The sequence below is a fragment of the Wyeomyia smithii genome, chromosome 3, assembly GCF_029784165.1.
Source record: "Wyeomyia smithii strain HCP4-BCI-WySm-NY-G18 chromosome 3, ASM2978416v1, whole genome shotgun sequence".
Lineage (NCBI taxonomy): Eukaryota > Metazoa > Arthropoda > Insecta > Diptera > Culicidae > Wyeomyia > Wyeomyia smithii.
The window spans coordinates 23,236,317-23,249,998 of record NC_073696.1 but is presented as its reverse complement, the minus strand read 5'-3'; the positions used below and the strand labels follow the sequence as shown (position 1 = coordinate 23,249,998).

The following is a 13,682-nucleotide window of genomic DNA, read 5'->3' as shown; positions in this document are numbered from 1 at the left end:
TTCCAAAAATTTAGTAGAGTATAACGGAAACCGATAACTATTTCTTTGATTTCTAAATGATAATTGGCTTATCTGTTTGCGAATCCGATGCTCGATTTCTGGGTCTCTATCTCTCTTTTTATTCTAACGTGTATTGGTGGGAATCGTGGAAATGCTCGTGAAAGTTGTTCTTCCTTCGGTGCGCGATGTGCTTTCCATTGTTCCCTGTTATGCTCGGGTGTGTTTTAAATTATGATGGGTGCGGAAACGGGAGGAAGGAAAGGAATTGAAGTGTTAGTAACGGGTAAAAAAAAATTGAAAAAAAAATAAAAAATAAAAAAATTAAAAAAAAATTAAAAATTAAAAAAAAATTAATCTAAAAAAAAAATAAAAATAAAAATAAATACAAATTAAAAAAAAATTAAAAAAGAAAACAAAAAAAAAAAAAAATAAAGATGGTTAATTTGATGATCGATTTGTTAGGAAACAGCAGAGTATGGGGCCATGCTTGTCATTCTCCTCAGTATGTGAAAGGAGAGGAGAAAAAAATCACCGCGCACTTCCCTTCCAGAGTAAATTCGAGCGGCACGAGCAACGCAGTCAATTTTTTTTTCCCAATCTCTTTTCCTCTTCTGACATGCTCAAGACTGTGAAACGCATGTCCACGGTCCATACATTTTTTTTAGAATTTATATGGGCAATTGTCCACGGAGGGGGAGGGGGGGGGGGGTGGTCAAAATCGTTAAAAATCTGTCCACGTGGTATGTGGATGGCCCCTATTCCCAATCCAGCGGAAGAGTCCGGTGAGGCTTCCCTGGCACACCTTTCCGTTGTCATACGTTCGTCCATTCTCGCTCTCATCGTTTAGCGCCACCCAGGGGGGACTTGGCCCTGTACCCAATGCACTCAATATCTCTCCATCGCCCATCTATTCGCAATTGCTTGTGATACAGTTGACGAAATATCATTATTAGAGATAGTTTGCAGACGTCTTCCAGTTAGGGAGATCGACAGGTAATTGGTGGATGTTCACCTGGCTCTCCGTAGTATGTGCTACGGAGAGGGCCGGAAGTTTTGATGACCGAAACTTTCTTGGACGTAAGAATTATTGGACGTTATGGTCGAAATAGAAGAATTACATGCACACAGATCTTCTTGAAAACGTTTGCTTGAGTCCTCAATTAGAGTCAGATGTTGAAGCAAGAACAGTATTGATCGAAAATTTTGTGTAAATTTTCAAACAGGAATACGTTTTGACCGTATTGCTACAATTTTGTTTCGCGGATGTATGAGGCTGGGGCGCGAACATCTGTCGGCGTCTCAACTTTCTGGGACGTCGAAGTCGTGAGACAAGTTGTTAAAGTATGGCGGATTGCGTTCACACTATCGTCACACTACCGTGGAGGAATCATTTACTAAACTGTTCGCCAACTGGAAATCCTAGACCTTTTGAACAACTTTGCTGAAGACCGCAGCTTCTTTAGAGGGCGGAGATAATCCGAGTTCAAAATACACACACTAGCACCACAGAGCATAGGAAGTCTGTACTAAACCACCATCCAGAAGTCCTTGACCTTCTGAACAAGATTACTGAAGGTTGTAACTTTCTAGGTCGTCAGAAAAACGACATATTTGCCTATTCCAGATGATGCTTAACTTTTTGAAGTGCTGCAGTATTCAAACCGAGTGTTGCAATACTCAGTGAAGCGATTTCAAACTTATGGCGGTTAGAGTATATATATGTTTTTCATATTTTCCTTTTTAGTTTTTTATACTCTATTTTTATTAGTGTCATCAGTTATGCAATCATTTCCATATAATTCGCTTTCTTTATGTTTTTAACTCATATCCTAGATTCTAAAGTTGCAATATTTTTTTACGTTTTTTGAGTGTTTGATTAACCCCTTGAGGACCAAAGAATGCGGGCAGAAACTATAAAAACAAAATCAAAAAGCTTCAGTCTTTCATTTTTTTCCAGTTTAAGCTCTGTTTTGACCAGTGTTAATTTTGATATCTTTTAGTAATTGAATTTTTGTTTTTTTTCACATCTGTTTTATTTGTTTTCTTTATTATCTTGTTAGTTTTTTTGACATTTTACAATTTTTTTACCGTTTTATGTTTTTAACATTATTCTTACTTAATATTCCTCCTGTACTTCGTTTTTGCTTATATTATTTTTATTTTTATCATTTTTCTTTTTCTCGCATATATAAACAATTTTTCTTTGATTAACATGCTTTTTTTTCTCTGTGTGTAGGTCATTCATTTTTTCTGTATTTTTGTTGTTGTTTGTATGGAAGTCTTGTGAAAGTTCTTTTTTATATTTTGAACAAACCTTTTTTTTCTGATTGTGATTTTGAGTTGAATTTCGATCAGCTTCTCAAACGTTAACTAGTTAAAATTTGATCTCGATCTTGATTTCATGACTATGATATTGGTCTTGATTTTGGTCGACTATCATTTTTCTATATCAATAAATACTTTACTTCAGATCATCTAGATTTACGTTGTGAATCTGGATTTTTAATTTGTGCTTTTAAATATTTTTTCCAAAACTTATGTTTTTTATTTTTTTTTATCTCAACTTCCATTTCACTTTTAAATCTATCCCAAAACAAGAAATATTGAATCCTCAATTCATTAGATTAGTTGTCCGAAAAAGAACAGTTTGTTGTTCAATTTGAAATCGGATATGATGCTGATTGCACCCCTGTGCGGAAACTCTGGTAAATTTGCGTGATGATTGACTGATTAACATGATGGGCAATGTAAAATATTATAAAATCTTACAAATATTTAATTTGATTCGAGGCACTCTGATAACACAGTGGGAGACTGTTGTCACACTGAAAACTAGACACAACTGGTAGATTATGTTTTACAGCATCCCGAAAACGCTTATGTGTTGTCAGAATACGGCTGAGCTTTTCACTGGACTACCCGATCAGAAAGAAAAAACAAAAATGTAAAAGAAGTTGTTATTTTGTACGGGAAAAACTTTACAGGCTGTGTTTTTAATTTTGTCCCGTTAGGTGTTAAAATAACAGAAATTATAACAGAGATGATTCTACTAGTATCAAACACATATAACATTACTAATATAGCAGCTTTCTAACAAAATAAGATAGTATACAGAACAATATAACACAAACATTGTTAGAAACAACTGGTTTTGATAAAACCGAAAAATTAGCTAGACTTGTTTCAGAACTACTTCATTTCACGTTTTGTTACTATAACTCATTCAGATTCAATTTTGTTATCAAAATTATATGGAAAAATACCGAATTGTATCAAAATATGTTATTTGTATCTCACGTTGATAGAATTTTTTAATTTTTTAGTTATGCTCTTCTGATCGGGTAACTCTTTAATTAAGTGTTTAATTTGCTCTCAAATGGACAGCTAGTTGTTCAATTCAACCCATTATGAACCAGGTGTTCGTTTTATCGAACAGCATTTTAGACTTTTTTTTACAAATATCTGAGCTGAAATATATATTTTCCGTTTTTTGTTCATGATGACTAGGAATATTGAGTTTTTTTTGTACTTAATTACTCAATTATCGCAGGGAGGGCAGATGACATTGTTTTTGTACCGTTTATCAATGTTTTGCAAGCACTTTTTGGGCACACTGTAGTGTAAAACCGCCGGCTGCTATTGCTACTGGTACCCGCTGCTACTTAGCTAGGACCGTCCCAGTCGCCATCCACTAGTAAAATTATTAATTAAAACGAATACATTAAAAACTAACCCACTTATTAGAATTTGAATTTGGACATATTTTTCCCTTTTCCGCTTTTATATTTTCATTTTATACCTTTCGGTAGCCGAACCTCCTGAGAGACGTAGCTGCACGTCAATGAACTTTCAATCACGAATTATAAAACAATTATCGGAACCATTAATCGGAACCTAAACTAGATGATGAAGAATTTACTGGTATGGATGATCAAACAAAATAACGATCGAGATCAAAATTAAGACCAAGATAATATATAAACAAAACGACAAGGCAAAGAACTCCTACAAGAAGGTTGAACTTGAGCTTGACGATCATACATTCCGTAGTTGCCCCTTCGGTTTTTTTTCCGTGTTGGGTATTTTATCACTGCGACCAATTTTTTGATCTTTTGTGACATATGCCCTTTTTAATTTTGCTAAGTCAGGATAACGTACAACTATTGGAAGTGGCTGTCATGATATGACCAATAGCATTAGTCCAGTCTGTTATTACACTTCGCATGAAGCGAATATCCGTACTGGGAGTTGTTCTCCAGATATCAGAGGGTTCTAAAGCGACATTTTGCGTGGAATTATTTCACGACCATTTTGAACGGTGAAATGATTCCACAAAGATGCCATTACTCCCCCCCTATTGAAGAACTTATGTCTTTTATTAATATTTGCCGGACATCGGCATAACAGGTGTTCCGAGTCTTCTTTTTCCATGCCACATAAGCGACACGTATCATCTTGAAGTTTTTTCATAAGCTTCAAGTGATAATTAGTCCCTGTTATTAGACCAGTATATGTGCTTAGATCTTTCTTTGAAAGCTCCAGTATTTTGCGAGTCATAGGACCGTTCGGTGTTATAAACCTCTTTGACTGCCTACCAATGGAAGTATTTGTCCAGTTGGACTCCACCTTCGAAATTTCCCATGCTTTCAGCTCCATTTTGAGTGAAGAAGCGAATAAGCCACAGAAAGGTTCTAGTCCTATGTACTGATGAGACGATCCAAGTCTTGCAAGTTCATCGGCTTTTTCGTTTCCATCGATTCCACAGTGACCAGGAACCCAATATAAATTTACTTGATTATTGCAACCCAGTGTTTCAAGTGATTGAGAACACTCCCAAACAAGTTTTGATGTGCATGTTGCAGACTTCAGAGCATTTAAAGCTGCTTGACTGTCGGACATGATGCAAATGTTTGAGTGTCTGTATTTCCTGCGTAGGCATATAACAGAACATTCTAGTATAGCTTGGACTTCGGCTTGGAAAACGGTTGGCCATCGACCCATCGGAATTGATAGATCTACTCCTGGGCCTGTTACTCCTGCTCCCCCCTTCGGATAGATCGCTATTTAGGATTAGTTTACTTTCTTTCAAGTACAACAATTCCATAGCTAATGCTAGTTTCTGTATAGATCGATAACGGGCCCGGCTACGTAAAATTCGTACCAAAAATAGCAAATATTTGCTTCGTATAATATCTGCTTAACAGGCGTTGTTGTCAAAGACCGAGTTTACCTCTGCATCTCCAACGACTGTGACGGATAGAAAGAGGTACATATTTGTCACCGTGGGAACTGACAGATTTATATCTGCTTAATACTGCTTTCTTTTTCGAGTCTAGTTGCTCCTGCTAAGTATCGGCAATCATAATTTATTCCCGGGAGATGTATTCATTCAACCATGTGTCGCTCTGAATTTCTTTTGGCATCAGAGTGAGGGAAGAGTCAAAGTGGCAAAGGGGGGGGGGGGGGGGTTCCGAGAATAAACCCATCCTCATAAACATCATCATACGGCCTGATTCAACTATGATTCGAACTCATAACCATGTGTTTGACGAAGCGACAATCCTGAGGCTACGCAGCTCACCTCCAACAAGAACTTTAATAAGGATACAAGTTCTCTATCATATGATTTTTTCGTACATTTGAAGGCAATTTAGGCATTTCCATTCAATATTAATCTATAGTTACGTGTACAGTCCAGCGTCATTGAAATCAGGTTTTCAAGTGATGGCATTTTATAGAGGATAGACTATAAAAAGGTCAAGTACATCATGGGTATTAATTATGAGACCAAAAATACCGTACATATTGTGCTTCTACGTAATCCTTTAACTATACTCCGAAATACTTACGGAATACTCCGACGTTTAAACTATACGGAGAAAGCTATAATTCTTTTGCTGATATGTGAAAATATTACCAGTAAATAGCTACATTAAATCATATGATTTTATGTCTTTGCTTTATTAATACAGTATAATATTACACCATTTGTCGTTGTTTTAAAACATGATGTCAAACGGTTTTGATTTTAGGTGTTTCGGAATATCGCCATGAAGTTGTCGATTTATTGAAAAGCAAACATAGGTACTGTCCTACAAATTCCCTGAATGTATTCAACAGCAGGCAAACCCAATTATAAAATATGTGTTTTTATTTGTTTGTTTTCTAAGAAGAACAGCAGGGGTTTGTAACGAGATGACGAGTTTTACTTTTCTTCCTTCCAAACGGTATTTTTTTGCTGATTGTGAACAGGTGGAATTACAAAACGAACTCACACTTAGAAGACTTGCATCACTCATTTGAGGTTTAAAACCAGGAGCAATCGTAATGTGTAACGCACCATGAACCCGAGAAAAGGTCTGTATGGCGGAACGCCCAATAGCACAGTATTGATTTGTTATACTTTATGTACAGTTATTTCAGTTATTGGAAATTCCTCCATCTAGTTTTGTTATTTCTATACTCTTTTGGAGGCAGCCACAAAAAATCGATTTATGCAGGGTATATTAGAATCTTGGATCTTGGCCATCACAGTTTTATAGCTAAAAATTAGGTTTTGTATGTTCTACCACCTTATAGATTTTAAGAACTCTACTTGTACGCAGTAGACTTGTCACACCGAAATCTAATTATGAAACGTCTCAGGCTAGGTCGCGGCGCACCGCAGCGCAATCGTTCATTTAGATGCCGCATAATGCGCCCGGCGGACAGCCTAATGTTACAGAAATTGCACAGTCACGACACCGTGTCGCCAGCGATGCCACAAATCTGGTTTACCGACAGCCACATACAGGCGCGCGGGGGAGGAGAAGGAGGAGTGTGCGAATGACCCCTTTTTCTGTTTGGTATACCGAGGCAGAGCAGTAATGGCAGCCTCCGGTGGGGAGAGAGAAAAAAATATGCGTTTGTCATACAACTTTCAGTGCCCTTCTACGGCGAGAATGATGGCCCCCGGAACACGGGGTACGGGCAGAGAAGAGCAAAACAGAACAAGCCTAATAGCACAAAAGCGTTAAAAAGTAAAATGTAAAATGCTTTTCGCACAGTGCGCGCAACTTCACAGCTCCACCCGGCCGACCGTCATCAAGTTCGGGAGGGGCAGAGGTGGCAGTCAGGGGGTTCTCCTTCCGAAATGCTAGAGAGCTAGGCTGACTGACCAAGAAGAGACCGTTCCCACTTGCCGTTCGCTGTTTGGTTGTATCTCGCGCTGCATGCATTATTGCGAGATGTTTGTAATTTCCACCGTTGCAACGTTCTTCCGTTGCAGCAGCAGCAGCAGCAGCAAAAAAATCCCTCCATACAATATACTGGGCGTTCGGTCTTCTCCGAGTTGTCGCCTTGGAACACGGCCGGGCAGCCTTGAATCGCCGTCCGACGATCTCTGCTCTCGTTGTTCCCGGTACATGATGCTTCTGCTGTTACTGCTGCTGCTGCCGTGCTGCGGATCTTGGGCCCCCAAAACTTCCACTATGTCGCACGTCGTTCTTTCCTGCGGCGGCGGTGCGCACACTCACTTGCATTGCTCTTAAACGACAACGACGACGATGACAACGGAGGACGGTGATGCGGTTGAATTTGCCGCATACCAGAAAGCTGTATATTTATGACCAACGGCAGGGCAGAGTGTGCGAGTGAGTGAGAGAGCGCTGCCGGGAAAGAATGGTGTCGTAGTGGAATTTACCTTTTTCGTAGCATCTTCACAATCGACCGGAGACGGACCGGACGGGGTCCGGAGAGGTACGGTCTCTAAGCGGCACTGGTACGGTAACTGCCACAGAAGGGGACAAAACTCAAAGACCGACGACGACGAGGACGAGGACGCGAAGATGAAAAAAAAATGGAAAGATTTCGGATTCATTCAACAGGCACGATTTTTAATTCAACTCGTGCGATATTCAACACCATTTGCACGGAGAGATTGTGCTTGGTGGCTGTGGCTGTACCCTAGAACACCGCTTCTGCAAGGCATCTTGTGATTTTTTTTCTCGAGGCTGCGATGGATACGCTCTTGTTAGAGCGGTTCCTATTTTTTCGTAACGATGTGCTATATTTCTCGAGCCAGCATGTATGTGCGGCTCCTCGCCGAGCTGTGTTTGCTTAATTCATTCTCAGAATTGTTTGTAAATCGTTTCGGAATATCCTGTGCTGTGTGTGTACTGATTAAGAACGCGAAGGGTAAACGAAGTTCGTCGCTTAATCGGAGGATCTGCCAAGTTCACATTTAGTTGTTCTGCGAGGCCTTTACAAGCAACCAGCTTAATTGAAATGTTTTCAATTGTCAGAATTCACACGGAGCACAGTTTACATTTTTACTAACAAGGGATTTCAATTCCCCCCGAAACCATAATTCGCTCATTTTTTGGATTAGAAAGTATCAGAAATGGTTTCATTTTGTGATTTCAAAGTAGCCTTAGGCATTAATATTCGGTTTCTTGGTGCATTCAGGTATTCTACCTCCAAGGAATATCGGGAAATAATCGCACGAAAAAAATGCCAGGGAGAATTTATACCTGTTTGAGTTTACGTGAAATCCTCCTAATATCCGGCTTCAGTCTTGCTATATGGGATCTTTAGCGCTACCTTTATCACTGCCACCTTTACGGTTGAAAAACTCTAAATACCCTTTATCTTAACGGCACTTAAACACGATTTTCAAAGCGCCGATGTTTCACCACTGACCCGAAATAAATCAAAACAACGAAACGTGGGTGCGAAAATAACATGACATTCGTGGCCTGCTTTAATTCTGCTTTCTGGTGCTAGAGAAAATTAGTTCTAAATTCAGCATTCTCCCAATTTCCATTTTCGGACCTCGTTGGTCCAACCACTTTTTTCCCCCGGTCCGGTCGAGGATTAGCTACTCTACGTAACATGGCTCGAGTTTCATGTACCTACAAACCGAAGGAGCCGCCCGGTACCGAACCGGGTTTGAGGTTTGTGCTCTGTAAAAATAAATTACGTCCAATTCATCATACTGCAAGCACTGAGGCCTTCACACTCGGCCCGGGTCACCTCCTGTGAGCTGGCAGCGGTGCCGCGCGACTGTCTATCATTGTGGTGGGCAGATCATAAATCACATTTTTTGGCGAGTGACTTCAAAGCCTCCCAGCGAGAAACCCGACCTGGTCCCAAGTGGTGGTGGCAACGCATGCGCACTGTGGGATGGAATTGAAAGTTTAGTTTTTAAATGGTAGATAACCCTCGCGGTTATTATGTAACTGCTGTAAGCAATAACATTCCCTTCCGTCGAGTTATGTGCGTCTCAACTTGCTGTTTCTCCTGTAAGCTCTCATAAAACTGGTATTAGGGACATAAACCTCATAATTGAAATGTAAACTATCATGATTAAACATTAATGTAAAAGGTTAAAGCACTTATACGAAAGTGAAAACGAACATTGCAAGGATACCTTAATTAAGGAAACATAAAAATCATACGGAAATCTGTGATGTAAGCTGGTGAACCTTTGGATTACATTGGTAAACACAAGTTTTACCCTAGAGCTTAAACTGAGAAAAAAATGAAAGATTATAGTTTTTCAATTATTCCTGTGAATTTTGGTGCACCTAGTGATGATAACTTTTTCAGAGACTCAAATGAGTTTTTCCGTAAGCAAACGGAGAAGCGACGAACCTGGCGAGCAATAATTCTCTGGTCTTTTGACGTACTTCTGCATACACTAGAGAGTCCAAAAATCAGAAATAAAAAAAAAAAGAACTAGAACTCGAATCTTTTTTGGGTAACTGTTTTGAGCCTCAGGGCACCTGTTTTTTTTTTCACTTTTATCGACCAGTGTTATTTAAGAGATAAAATTGCAGGTTGTTTAAAGAGTGGGTTTTTTCATCCCAGATTAAGTTTGAGAGACACTGTGAAAAGAAAATTCAATTACATGCGCCCTAAGTAGTGCAAAAATAACTTTCTAAAATGATACACACTTAGAATTCACTGTCTAATTGCGGTAATTTATTGCCGAGGACGACACCACTGAGTGCTCGGGAAAAAATGACAGCTGTCATTTCTGTGCGCAAATTTCGATTGAACCTAATAGAAATTTCGGCACAAAATATTACCGAGCGATCGCTACCGAGATTTCGGATATTTCATGCCGAAATTTTAGTTGGATGAACCGAGATTTGCGAAAAAATGTTACAGCTGTCATTTTTTGAGCGAGCGGTAATTAATTTCAAGTGTGTACTAAAATGATATTGAGCTAAAAAACTAATGGTTTTCAAATGATTTATAAGAATAGATGAAGAAAAAAAAAAGATTTCCAAATAAATAAAATTTCGAAGCGTTCCTCAAATGGAAAAATTCTTAGATTATTTTAAAAAATTGTAAAAAAATTCTGAAATGATTCTTAAATGATTATCTCAGATGACTTCAAAATGGTTTTAAAATGATTCCAAACTGGTTCAAATGATTCTAAAATGATTCTAAAATGATTTTGAAATGACTCCGCAACGATTCTAAAATGAATCTCATATGATTCTAAAAAGATTCTGAAATGATTCAAAAATGGTTTTCAAATGACTTTAAAATGGTTCTGGAATTATTCTGAAAAGAATCAAGGTATCACAAAATCACTCTTGAATAGTATTGAGATGTTTCAAAAATAAATAATTCCAAAATGATTCAAGCATTATTATAAAAGTATTCTGACATGATTTTAAAACTATTTCAAAATATGACTATGGCGATTTTGCAATGATTCTACAAAAATTCGAAAATAATTCTAGAATATTTTTAAGTTGATTAAATGATTCTGGATTGGAATTTCTGGATCCTGGAAGGATTAAAATGCATCAATGTTTGATGAACACTTAGATATGGCTGAAACGGTCAACTTAAGGAACAAATAGTTTGCTCTTTTTCGTAAATGAATTTCAATGAAGCCATAACCATAAATAACCATAAATCCATAAATCCGTTTGAAAAAAATTACAATGGTGTAAATACAGATAGCTCTAAACATTGCATGTTGATATCGAGTTTGACACCTATAATATTTGAACAAGGTTTAAATATGTTAGGACGGCTTTTTCGTTATATTTACAACTCAAAAAAGTCTCTTATTATGCGTGCTCATATAAATTTGGAACACATCCCCCGCGTAAAAAAGACTTTGTATACTAGGGAAAACTAAACTTGAATTTGTCAAAGAGGACATAAAACCAGTGTTGCAAAGCGAGCAAAAACCAAAACCTTTCTCCTCCCTTCTGCTTGAGAACGAGACATACGCTACGCTTCTCAAGTCTTTTACACACACGCTTATGTCAGTATGATGATATTCTTTCTTCTACATGTACCCGCCTGAGAAGCTGCGGTTGTTGCATCCGCACGCAAAAACTCTTTTGTTTTGCTACTTAGCGACTGTGAAAAAGTACACGAGTTTCTGCTTGCGAGCAAGAGTACTCAACTAAAATTGCTCGACTAAGAGGAGTGCTTGAAAAAACGTGCTCGAAAACAAAAATGCTTTCTTCATCTACCCGGTTTTGCTACGTGCACCGACAGCCGAGCGTGGGGGAAGAATCTATAAAGTATCGCATACTGGAACCTGGAGGGTATCGGGCTGCTTTAGTAAGGCACTCTTATGCAGAACCAGCCGAATCAAATCGCAACCGAAATGGTCCGTTATCCTTTTTGAAATATTTTTTCTGTCTCCGCAACCATCGCAGTGCATCTTGAAACGATTGTCTTCGGCTGGTTGTGCTCGCAAGTGGGAGAGTACACGCGAGTTAAAGAGTAGGTGCGCGTGTGTGCATATGCGAGCAGCGAAGACGCAAGAACGAGAAATAGATCTCCAGTGTAAGATATCGGGAGCAACGAGAACCTCACATGAGATGTTGCATGCTGTTTTTGAGTGAGACTAACAACACTGCATATAACGACTGAAAAACATTAAAAATGATTTTGTCCAACGTTTCGACACCAGTTGGTGACTTGCTTAGGGAAGTTTTCTATTTTTCAGATATTTCGTTCCCGAAACTGCAAAACCAATAATAAGAAACCAAACACATACAGAAAGAAAGTAGAAATTTGTTGATTGGGTTGTTTAGCTATAGCAGTTTTTTATGTCATCTGAAAGAGCTGCATTTTCTTTGCAAAACATGATTTTCAAAAAATTTCTATCGTTGTCATTCAATAATTTCACCAGAGGCATTTTTTATAGCCGACATAAGCTCCGGCTTTTTTAAATTTCACCACATTTTCTCATCTTCTTCAGACGAAAGATTTCTTAATTCGCATTCAGTTTTTGTAACCAGACGAAGTGGCTGTCACACACGCAACGAAAACCTTTCGAAAGGCACTCTTACAACACGCACTGAAAAGCTGCTTTCACACTTAGTAAATTAGTCGGCCGCGGCAGATTTTGATTGCTGGGATCCAGTAAAGAGTTATTGTTGTATCGGAATGGCAGACTTACAGTTCATATTCAGAAATTGTCTACTTTCTGTATTCGAATTATTTAGTGAAAATTTACTGTCAAGCTCTTTAGGTGCTGCAGTAACGCAAATCAGCTCAAGAAGCAAACAGTTAAAATAAAAAAAACTTGTTCACTTAATTTGACTTACTGAAAGTCGGAGCAACCTAAAAATCCTGCTGACCAAAGAGTTTTAATAACGTGTTTGGAGAAAAAAAAACAATTTCAAAAGGAACTTTTATAGTTTTCCTTAAAAATATGCGTTGAAGCGAACCTATTTTTTTTTTTTTGATTTTATAGACATGCTAAAAAAGTTCATTTTTACACTGTATCGAAATGACACGTGTTTCGCTTCTTTTTTCTATTATGACATATTTGTGTAGTAGAAAACACTCTCCCCTTGATAAACCCAGTGTTCTGAGAGATAAATGTCATGAGAACAAAATTAGAACTAGAAATTATTTACCTTGTAATCTAAAACAGCAACATATTTGGCCCATTGTGTCGAAGTCGATCCGCCACCGCCGCTCGGTCGATCGTACAGCTCGTACAGAGACAACGTTGCATGCGCGCACGAGGCCTCGCGTGGTTAGACTAGATGCCAAACCATCTGTCAGTCCATTCACATCACCTTCGGCGATAGTGATAAATGATTAATCAATAACGTATTGGCTAACTTTGGTTTTCGTTTTCTTGCTCTCTTTTTCTGAATTTTGCAGATTTTCGGCTTGGATTAGCCTCCCTCCCTCTGGGTTGAGCCGGTAACCAACGCAGCCATTCGAGAACAGTTCGCGAGTTCGGGTTCGAGTGGTCGGGGCCGCATTAGGTCATTCTGGTGAGATTGGCGCGGTGTTGAACCGCAAGAAGACCAAAAGCAATAGTGGAAAAAGTAAAGGAGAAAAATAAAAACACGCAGTGAAATATTCCGTGAATTCATCCGGGCCTCCGGTGAAGTGAGCTGAAAGTTGTTGTTGTTGCTGTTGTACACACATATATCGTAATAATCGTACATCGTGAATCGGTTTTTGATGAAATCAGTTCAAGAAGTGTTGAATAGGATCAAATTTACCCCCGCGCGAACGGAATGCGTGTAAGCACCGGCGGCGACGCACCGTGGGGAGGACGTCGGGCGCAGCCGTGAGCGAGGAGGCCCGCGAAGAAGGAAGAGTGTAAGAGGAGTGAAAAAATTTGACTAATTTTTTTTTCGATAAATCCGAGGAAAAGAAAAAGCACACGAACCAACAACAGCGGACTGGACTGG

General features: G+C 38.8%; 1 protein-coding gene across 1 annotated transcript in view; it reads left to right on the top strand.

The window, feature by feature from the left end:
• LOC129726443 (cadherin-related tumor suppressor) overlaps window positions 1–13,682 on the top strand; it is a 254,093-nt gene that overhangs the window by 23,517 nt on the left and 216,894 nt on the right. The window contains exon 2 of the mRNA XM_055683139.1: window positions 13,141–13,590. The gene's annotated coding sequence lies outside the window, so the exon portion shown is untranslated. The remainder of the gene's footprint in view (window positions 1–13,140; window positions 13,591–13,682) is intronic.